Below are 11,097 nucleotides of genomic sequence, written 5' to 3'. Positions count from 1 at the left end.
GTGGCAACATAATAATTTCAGATCTGAAATCATGGCACTCGGGCCCTAGTGACAAGCATTAAGCATGGCAAAGTAGTAGCAACATCAATCTCAGAACATAGTGGATACTAGGGATCAATCCCCATCAAAACTAACTCGATTACATGATAGATCTCATCCTACTCATTACCGCCCAGCGAGCCTACGAATAGATTACTCATGAACGATGAAGAGCTTCATGGAATTGGAGAGGGAAGAAGGTTGATGATGACGATGGCAATGAGTTCCGCTCTCCGAAGCCCAAGACGGACTCCAGATCTGCCCTCCAGATGAAGAACAGGTGGTGGCGGCGCCTTGGTATCGAAAACACAACAAAAAATTCTCTTTTTATTTTTTCTGGGATGAAAGGCAACTTATAGACCTGATATTGGGGGCGGCAGAGCCGTGTGGGCCCCACAAGCCTGCCCACCGCTACCAGGGGGGTGGTGGCGGAGCAGGGGCTTGTGGCCCACTGGCCCACCCCCTGAGGTGGAACTTGGCGCAGATATTTTTGATATTTTCCAAAACTGCTCCCCGTAAATTTTCAGGACGTTTGGAGAACTTTGATTTCTGCACAAAAATAACACCAAGGCCATTCTGCTGAAAACAACGTCAGTCCAGGTTAGTTCCATTCAAATCATGCAAATTCGAGTCCAAAACAAGGGCAAAAGAGTTTGCAAAAGTAGATACGATGGAGACGTATCAACTCCCCCAAGATTAAAACCTTGCTTGTCCTCAAGCAACTCAGTTGACAAAATGAGAGAGAAAGAAAAACTTTGACAAACTCTGTTTGATATTGTTGTTTCAACTATGTCTAACTCATAACCAGAATTTCAGCAAGATCACAAGTTAACCACATAAGCAAATGACACAAAGGTCTCATGGTAAACTAATATCAATGGCATAATCAGCTAACAATCAAATAATAATGAGTTTCAAACACCAACACTTCAATCAAAACAAGCATGAAGCAATATGAATAGGTGGTATCTCGCTAGCTCTTTCTGAGACCGCAAAACATAAATGTAGAGCACTTTTAAAGATCAAGGGCTGACTAAACATTGTAATTCATAGCAACGAAGATCCAGTCATAGTCATACTCAATATCAATCAGAAGCAAAGCATAAAAATGACAGAGGTGCTCTCTAATTGGTGCTTATATAAGAGGAGGATGACTCAACAGGAAAATAAATAGACAGGCCCTTCGCAGAGGGAAGCATTGATTTGCAGAGGTGCTAGAGCTCAAGCTTTGAAAACAGAGATAATAATTTTGGGTGGCATGCTTTCATTGTCAACGCAATGACCAAGAGTTCTCAATATCTTCCATGCTACTCATGCTATAGACGGTTCCCAAACAGAAAAGTAAAGTTTTAACTCCCCCACCACCAATCAATAACACTCCACGACTAGGCGAATCCTCGGGTACCGTCCATACTAACATCAATCCGGGGGGAGTCTTGTTTTACAGTTATGTTTTCGATTTAAGCGGGGAACTGGGCATTCCAAATATCGGCCCCTTTCTCGTGAATGACTATGAATAAACACATGTCGAGGATAACACTCCTACCATGGAAGATACCAATAGCCCTTTGTCACCACATGAGCAGTTCGGGCATGCAAAACAGATTATTTCTTGAAGGTTTAGAGAATGGCACATGCAAATTAACTTGGAACGACATGTAGATACAACAAATAGGTAGGTATGGTGGACTCTCATTGAAAAACTTTTGGGTTTATGGAAGTGTATGCACAGGCAGTATTCCCGCTTAGTACAAGTGAAGGCTAGCAAAAAGACTGGGAAGCGACCAACTAGAGAGCGACAAGAGTCATCAAGATGCAATGAGTTTGACTAACATTAAATGCAAGCTAGAACATGATATAAATCACCATGAACACGAACATCATAGAGGCTATGTTGATTTTGTTTCAAGTACATGCATGAACATGCGCCAAGTCAAGCCACTTGAAACATTCAAAGGAGAATACCATCCTATCATACTACATCATAGTCATCTCAAAATCTATGTTGGCATTCAAGACAAACCATTATAAGCTCTCAGCTAAATAAGCATGGCATCAGAAACTATGATTTCTAAGTTGTCATTGCAAACATGGTTCTCTCACAACAAAGCTAAATCTGGGTCGACAAGCTAGTCATATTTACAAAAACAAAATAGATAGAGTTCATACCAGCTTTTCAGTCTCACTCACTTCATCATATACCATCATTGCTGCCTTTCATTTGCACGATCAAACGGTGTGAACAATAATAAGCACATTGGACTAAGCTGAATCTGCAGGCAAACACAAAGGAGAAGACAAAGTAATATGGCTCTTTGAAAGCTAAACTGGTAAGCATGTAAAAACCAATAAACATTGTAACCAATATCTTCCACCTTGACACAAAGAAAAAGAAAACTATTTACACGAGAAAGCTCCCAATAAGCAAAAGAAGAAAGAAAAATCTTTTTGGGTTTTCTCAAAAGGACACAAAACAAGAAAACAAGAAAACGAAAAGAAACTAGCATGGATAATAAAGTGGCAAAGTGTAAACACCGGCTAACAAAGTGAAAGCATAAGCATGAATGTAAAGTCAGTGAGAACACGTACTCCCCCGAGCTTAGGCTTTTGGCCTAGCTTGGTCTACTCCCAAGGTGGGAAATAACCAGCTCCAGGATACTCCGGAGCAGACTCTGGATGCCACTGTTGTGTGAGCTCCTCTGGCTCCCACTGATAAACTGGCGTCTGGTACTCGACTAGCAGCTCGGGCACGGGCGCCTGTGGTTGGGCCAAGACCCAATATGCGTAGATGTCCGCGGGCATAATAGTGTACCTGCCTGCAAGAATATCAAACAAAGAAGGAGCAGGCAAAGTAATAGTCTCTCGAGTACCCTGACTAAACACCAGGTTATAAATCATCCGTCTACTAGCATCTCTATCCGTAAAATCATGGCGAACCATGTTGTCATAATCCAGATATCTCTCAAGGAGAAGCATCTCTCCATCCTCTCGCAGTCTAATCGGTATCTCAAAGTGTCTGGCAAGACGGGTAGCATAGATAACTCCGTAGAAAACGTCTTTAGAACGGTTCAGGTTCAACCGTTGAGCTACTATAGCGCCCAAGCTATAAATCTTATCGTTATAAAGTCCTTCGCGCAAAACAGCAAGGTCTGGAGAACTAAGTGATCCAGCCTCCCCACGGCCAATCAAACATTTTCCCACAAATAGTGAGAAGTACGGAAGCACAGGAAAATGTATGCTAGCAATTCTAGCGCGAGACACTCCTCTCTCCTCTCCAACAGCAATAGAACCAATGAAATTCTCCAAGTCCGGTGGACGAGGGTCACGGATATCCCCAACATAAGGTAATTTGCATACATTGCAAAAATCCTGTAGTGTCATGCACTGGGGAACATCGTATATCATGAACTCAACCATGGGAGGATTCTTCCTCGGATCAAAGTTGAAGCTTTGAACGAAAATATTGGTGAAGACGAGATATTGTGGGAACTTATCTTCAACGAACGCAGTAAGACTTGAGTTCTCCACCAAGTAATAAAAGTCTTCATAAAGTCCGGCGGCGCGCAAAAAATCATCACTTGGCCACTCGCACGCTCAAACTTCTGTGACTCGAGGAACTACGTACTTGGGGTGGTTCTTCTCATCCTCCTTGGAGTTACGGCTTGAAGAGCCTCTCAAGAACCTCCTCATCTTTTCCTTTTTCTAGCTCTGAAAAATTCTGAAATTTTTAGAGGCTTCGAAAGAAAAGTGAATAAGGATTAACCCAACTTGTAGAAACTACTCCTACTAGTGCCTAGAGACCGTATCACACGCTAAAACTACTTGGGACCAGCTAAAATCAACATTTCTAGCTCAAGAACAGGGTCACCAAGGTAGCAAGAATACGCAAAGGATAAAGCACTAGAGAAAAAACTAATTGGACCAATGGAGGAGTAACTTACCAAGGAGTAATTTCCCCAAAACGGTTCGGAGAATGGTGCTTCGAGCAAGGAGATCAAAAATCACAGCCAAATGAGCAAGAACACGGGTTTGAGCTGCGAAACAATTTTTCTGGAGGTGGAAGAAGAGGCTGGGAGCTGGAATAAGTGGAGGGGGTCCCTGTGGGCCCACAAGCTTGCACCCCGCCACCAGGGGGGTAGGTGGCGGTGGCAGGGCTTGTGGCCCACTGGTCTGGCCCCCAGGCCAGCTCTCAGACCCAGAAATTTTCAAAAATTCCAAAAAAATCATACTAAATTTTCAGGACCATCGGAGAACTTTTATTTTCGAGTTATTTTTCTCCGGGAGGCTAAAACAGAAAACAGGAAAAGCTAATCTAATTCCATCATTTTTCTTCTAAGCAGCAGAAAAGGAAAACTCAAAACAGAGGTATGTGACTCTCTGATTCATCCGTTTCATGGTCATCGAAAGAAATCCGTCAATGGGATTGGTCAAGTCCTTATGACAAGACCTTCTCGAATCGCAAAAGAGAACGGAGTATTTTCGAATAGTCACTAAGTCACCTCAATGGGGATATGTATCTCCCCAACAAGAAACTCATACTTCATCTTGACACGAGGAATAGGGCATTCGAAGCTCCCAATAAGAGTCGATGAAGTCTTTTCGATAGCATTGATGCAATGTACTTGATATCGTTTCTTCAGAAAGTGCACTGTGTGCTCATTACCATTGACATGAAAAGTGGCATTGCCTTTGTTGCAATCTATAACAACCCCTGTCGTGTTTAAAAAGGGTCTTCCGAGGATGATAGCCATGGCATCATCCTCGGGAATATCCAAGATAACAAAGTCTGTTAAGATAGTGGTATTAGCAACCACAACAGGCACATCCTCGCCAACGCCGATAGGGAAAGCAGTTGATTTGTTGGCCATTTGGAGAGAAATTTCTGTGGGTGTCAACTTATCCAACTGAAGTCTACGATAAAGAGAGAGCGGCATAACACTAACACCAGCTCCAAGGTCACATAAGGCAGTTCTTACATAGTTTCCTTTAATAGAGCAAGGTATAGTGGGCACTCCGGGATCACCAAGTTTCTTAGGAGTTCCACCTTTGAAAGTGTAGTTGGCAAGCATGGTGGAGATCTCAAGATCTGGTATCTTCCGTTTATTAGTCACGATATCTTTCTTGTACTTGGCATACGGAGACATCTTGAGCATATCAGTTAACCGCATCTGCAGAAAGACGTGTCTTATCATCTCAACGAAGCGCTCAAAATCCTCATCATCCTTTTTCCTGGATGGCTTAGGAGGGAAGGGCATAGGTCTCTGATCCCATGGCTCTCTTTCTTTACCATGCTTCCTAGCAGTGAAGTCATTCTTTTCGTATCTCTTAGGTTGTGGATTATTAGGATTAACCGTAGGTTCAATCTCCACATCCTCATCATTGCTAGGTTGAGTATTATTATGAACATCACTATCCATATTGTCACCAGGTTCATGTTCATCACCTGATTGTGTTTCTGCATCAGACGCAGAAATATCATTAGGTTCTTCAGGTGTGACCGTATTTGGTGTACTGGCATGTAGGTTTTTGTCATCCTTCTTCTTCTCCTTAGGATGACTAGGTGCATCAGCATTGATTCCTTGAGAACCTTGATCAATTCTCTTAGGATGACCTTCAGGATACAAAGGTTCCTGAGTCATTTTGACTCCTCTAGTAATGACTCTGACATAGTTGTCATTTAATTCATTGAGCAGGTCATTCTGAGCTTTAAATACTTGTTCTACCTGAGTAGTAATCATAGAGGCATGTTTACTCAGAAGCTTCAGATCGTTGACATTTCTGTCTACACAAGCACTTAAATGGCTAAACACACGAGCACTTTGTTCCAAATGTATGCTAACATAATCATTGAAACTTTGTTGTTTGGCAACAAAGTTGTCAAATTCATCAAAGCATAGGCTAGCAGGTTTATCAAAAGGAATATCACTCTCATCAAACCTACGCAGAGAATTCACTTCTACTACCTGTATCGGGTTATCGAGACCATGGATCTCTTCGATATGTGGTAGATTTTTGACATCTTCAGATCTAATGCCTTTCTCTTGCATAGATTTCTTGGCTTCTTGCATATCTTCGGGACTGAGGAATAGAATACCTCTTTTCTTAGGAGTTGGCTTAGGAGGTGGTTCGGGAGTAGTCCAAGCATTATCGTTGATCAAGAGGTTATTCAGTAGGGTCTCAACTTGTTCTACAGTTCGTTCCCTAAAAACACAACCGACACAACTATCTAGGTGGTCTCTAGAGGCATCGGTTAGTCCGTTATAGAGGATATCAAGTATCTCGTTCTTCTTAAGAGGGTGATCAGGCAAAGCATTCTGTAGCTGGACGAGCCTCCCCCAAGCTTGTGGAAGACTCTCTTCTTGGAGTTGAGCAAAGTTGTATATTTCCTGTAAGGCAGCTTGCTTCTTATGGGCAGGGAAATATTTCTCACAGAAGTAATAGACCATCTCCTGGGGACTACACACACATCCAGGAGCAAGAGAGGTGAACCAGACTTTAGCATCATCCTTTAGAGAGAAAGGAAACATCTTAAGGATATAGTAGTGGTAGATCTTCTCCTCATTAGTGAAAAGGTTGGCTATTTCGGATAGTTTGGCAATATGGGCTATGACCGTCTCAGACTCATAACTGTGAAAAGGATCAGATTCGACTAGAGAGATTATCTCAGGGTCGACAGAGAATTCATAATCCTTATCGGTGACAAAGATAGGCTAAGTGGCAAACTTCGGGTCATTTTTCATCCTAGCTTCCCGAGATTTTTCCTTCCACTTGAGAAGTAATTTCTCAGCGTCATAACCATCCTTACATGCAAGGAAATCCTCAGCTATCTCTCCCTCCATAACGTAACCCTCAGGTATATCAGGCATTTCATATCTAGGAGAGCTAGATCTAACCGGAGCAAAAGCAGGTTCTATCTCAATAGTATTGGTAGTTTCAGAAGCATCACGAGCATTGGCAGTAACTCTTGCAATATGAGCATCAAGGAACACTCCTAGTGGAACATCAGGCAAAGGAGTATCTCTAGCAGTATCAAGTATAGCATCATCAGGCAAAATAGCATCTCTAGCATCATCAGGCAAAGCAGTATCAAGCATAGCATCTCTAGCAGTATCAAGCATAGTATCAAGCATAACATCTCTAGCAGTATCAGGCATAGAATCAAGCATAGTATCATCAAGCATAGCATCTCTAGCAGTATCAGGCATAGTATCAAGCATAGCATCTCTAGCAGTAGTATCACAAGCATCATCAAGCACAGGCGACATATCAAGATTTCTAGCAGGAGGTGATGTCACAAACTTACTCATAACTGAAGGTGAATCAAGTGCAGAGCTAGATGGCAATTCCTTACCTCCCCTCGTAGTTGAGGGCAACACTTTGGTCTTCGGATCCTTCAGATTATTCATAGTGATCAGCAGATACAAATTCCAAGTGACTCAGAGAATATAGCAATACCTCCCCGGCAACGGCGCGAGAAAAATGCTGATTGCAATCTCTCGCGTTAGCTAGACGAATGCTGATGACAACAAACTTTCTCCTGCAACAGCACCAGAAGAATGCTGCTAGCACTCCCCGACAATGAAACTAGAAGAATGTTGTTGATGGCCTACCAGCGAGTGGGTTCGCAGCAGTTTTTGAGGGTAGAGTATTCGACCCAATTTGTTGATAAGCCTAAAGGAGGTGAGTGAATACTCTCGACTATTAGCAACTGAATTTGTCAGATTCAACCACACCTGAAAGATTAGTATCTGCAAGCACAGTAGTAACAACAAAGTAATATGATAACAACGGTGTCAGAAACGATCTGTTGACGGCAGACTATTCCTAACTATTGTATCAATGGCGCCTCCGTTGCCACGTTGACGGAAGTTGTCAGTTCCCGTCAATGTCCAACGAACCAATAGTGTAATAGGTAGCAGCAGTGTAACGAGCAATAGCAGTGGCAAGGAACAGCAGTAGTGACAGCAGTAGCAAGTAGCAACAGTAGGAAGAGACAGTAGTAGCAACAGTAGCAGCAGAGCAAGACAAGTAACAACAGTAGCAATAGTAGTAGCAGCAGCAGAGCAAGACAAGTAACAACTGTAGGACAAACTCGTAGGCAATGGGTCGGTGATTTGTTTGGATGATATTCATCATGCAATAGCTATAACACGGAGAGATATGTGGCTAGCTCCCGTTCGTCAATGTGATGTAGGCATGCATTCTGTATGTCGTCATACGTGCTTAGGGAAAAGAACTTGCATGACATCTCTTGTCCATCCCTCCCGTGGCAGCGGGGTCCAAAAGGAAACTACGGGATATTAAGGTTCTCCTTTTAATAAAGAACCGGACCAATGCATTAGCACTTGGTGAACACATGAACTCCTCAAACTATGGTCATCACCGGGAGTGGTTCCGGTTATTCTCACTCCGGGGTTGCCGGATCATAACACATAGTAGGTAACTACAACTTGCAAGATCGGATCTAAAACACACATATATTGGTGGCAACATAATAATTTCAGATCTGAAATCATGGCACTCGGGCCCTAGTGACAAGCATCAAGCATGGCAAATTAGTAGCAACATCAATCTCAGAACATAGTGGATACAAGGGATCAATCCCCATCAAAACTAACACGATTACATGATAGATCTCATCCTACTCATCACCGCCCAGCGAGCCTACGAATAGATTACTCACGAACGACGAAGAGCTTCATGGAATTGGAGAGGGAAGAAGGTTGATGATGACGATGGCGACGATTTCCCCTCTCCGGAGCCCAAGACGGACTCCAGATCTGCCCTCCAGATGAAGAACATGTGGTGGCAGCGCCTCCATATCGAAAACGCGATGAAAACTTCTCTTTTTATTTTTTCTGGGACGAAAGGCAACTTATAGACCTCAGATTGGGGGCGGCAGAGCCGTGTGGGCCCCACAAGCCTGCCCACCGCCACCAGGGAGGTGGTGGCGGAGCAGGGGCTTGTGGCCCACTGGCCCACCCCCTGAGGTGGAACTTGCCGCAGATATTTTTGATATTTTGCAAACTGCTCCCCGTAAATTTTTCAGGACGTTTGGAGAACTTTGATTTCTACACAAAAATAACACCAAGGCAATTCTGCTGAAAACAACGTCAGTCCAGGTTAGTTCCATTCAAATCATGCAAATTAGATTCCAAAACAAGGGCAAAAGAGTTTGGAAAAGTAGATACGATGGAGACGTATCAATGCACAACCCCGGTATTGGCCAAGTAATTGTTTTCACACCTTTACTTTCTCAAACCTTTTCAACTCTCATGCAATACATGAGCGTGAGCCATGGTTTTAGCACTATATGTGGTGTGGAGTGTGGTGGAGGTTGCAAGACAAACAAGGGAAAGATGGTCACATTAACTAGGCATATCAATGAGCTGTGGAGATGCTCATCAATAGATATCAATGTGAATGAGTAGGGATTGCCATACAAATGATGCACTAGAGCTAAGAGTAAGTGAAAGCTCTTAAAGAAAACTATTGGGTGTGCATCCAACTTGCTTGCTCACGAAGACCTAAGGCAAATTTGAGGAAGCCTATCATTGGAATATACAAGTCAAGTTATATAATGAAAATTTCCCACTAGTTATATGGTGGTGACAAAACGAGAGACTCTCAATCATGAATATCATTGTGCTTAATATGCACAAGTGTGGAAAAGTGGTAGCATTGTCCCTTCTCTCTTTTTCTCTCATTTTTTTGGATGGGCTCTTTGGCCTCTTTTTATATTTTTTTATTATTTTGGTGGGCATCTTTGGCCTCTTTTATTTCCTCACATGGGACAAGGCTCCATCAATGATGATCATCACACTTTCAACTCAAAACTTAGAGCAACGATGACTCTATATGGAATGCCTTCGGTAGTGTACCGTGACAATGATCTAGCATGGCATAGACATTAATGGAAACATCATGCTAGCTATCTTACGATCATGCAATGGCAATGTAGACGTGGTGGCACATGTCATGGTGGTAGTTGCATGGCAATATATCTCGGAATGACTTTGAAAAAGCCATAGTAGGTAGGTATGGTGGCTGTTTTGAGGGAGGCTAATGGTGGGTTTTGTGCACCGGCGAAAGTTGCACGGCACTAAGAAGATAGTGATGGTGGAAGGTGAAAGTGAATCTAAACCATGGACTCAACATTAGTCATGAAGAACTCATATACTTGTTGCAAAAGTTTTATTAGTAATCGAAACAAAGCATTCAACGCATACTCCTAGGGAAAGGATGGTAGGTATAAACCATCGCGCGATCCTGACCGCCACACAAAGGATGACAATCAATAGACTAATTATGCTCAGACTTCATCACATAGGGGTTCTGTAACGCCCCGGACACACCCGTCGGCGGTCGTTACTCCTGGAGGGATCTAGACTGGCCCCACATATCAATACTAGTCTTTTCTGCGCACTTTGTCCTCACTCATGCGCACCTGGGACCAACTTCCCGGTCGATCACCCATCCTAGAACTACTCCAAGCCGAGCACGCTTAACCTGAGAGTTCTGTTCGAATGGGCTCCCGGAAAAGAAGGAATTCCTTATTGATATGAGTAGTCTATCATCCCTAATAAGCCAGGCTATCACAGGTTCACCATACGTGTATGCTACGGGAATCACTAACTTCAACACAAGTATTTTTAGATCCACAACACCTTACTAGCATAACTTCAATATTACCATAACCACAACTCAAAATTAGTTGAGATGAATCAAACTTCTCTAACTATTCAATGCACATGAGGGTGGAAGTTTTCGTATCCCTTTGGATAACTACCCCTTTTGAGACTACTTTCAAAGCATAGATCAACTACCAAGCCACGCACCGCCGTGCTCTAAAAGATATAAGTGAAGCACAAAGAGCAAAATCAACTAGCTCAAAAGATATAAGTGAAGCACATGTGAGCTGAACTGTCTAACCAAAGGATATAAGTGAAGCTCGACAAAATCACGGTGAGTGCATGTCTCTCTCTCCATGTGTGCAGCAAGGATGACTGTGACACAACAAAAAATATAAAAGACTCCTACGATACAAGATGCTCCAAG

This window comes from Hordeum vulgare, chromosome 6H, assembly GCF_904849725.1.
Source record: "Hordeum vulgare subsp. vulgare chromosome 6H, MorexV3_pseudomolecules_assembly, whole genome shotgun sequence".
In the NCBI taxonomy this organism is placed as follows: Eukaryota; Viridiplantae; Streptophyta; class Magnoliopsida; order Poales; family Poaceae; genus Hordeum; species Hordeum vulgare.
This window is presented reverse-complemented; position numbering follows the sequence as displayed.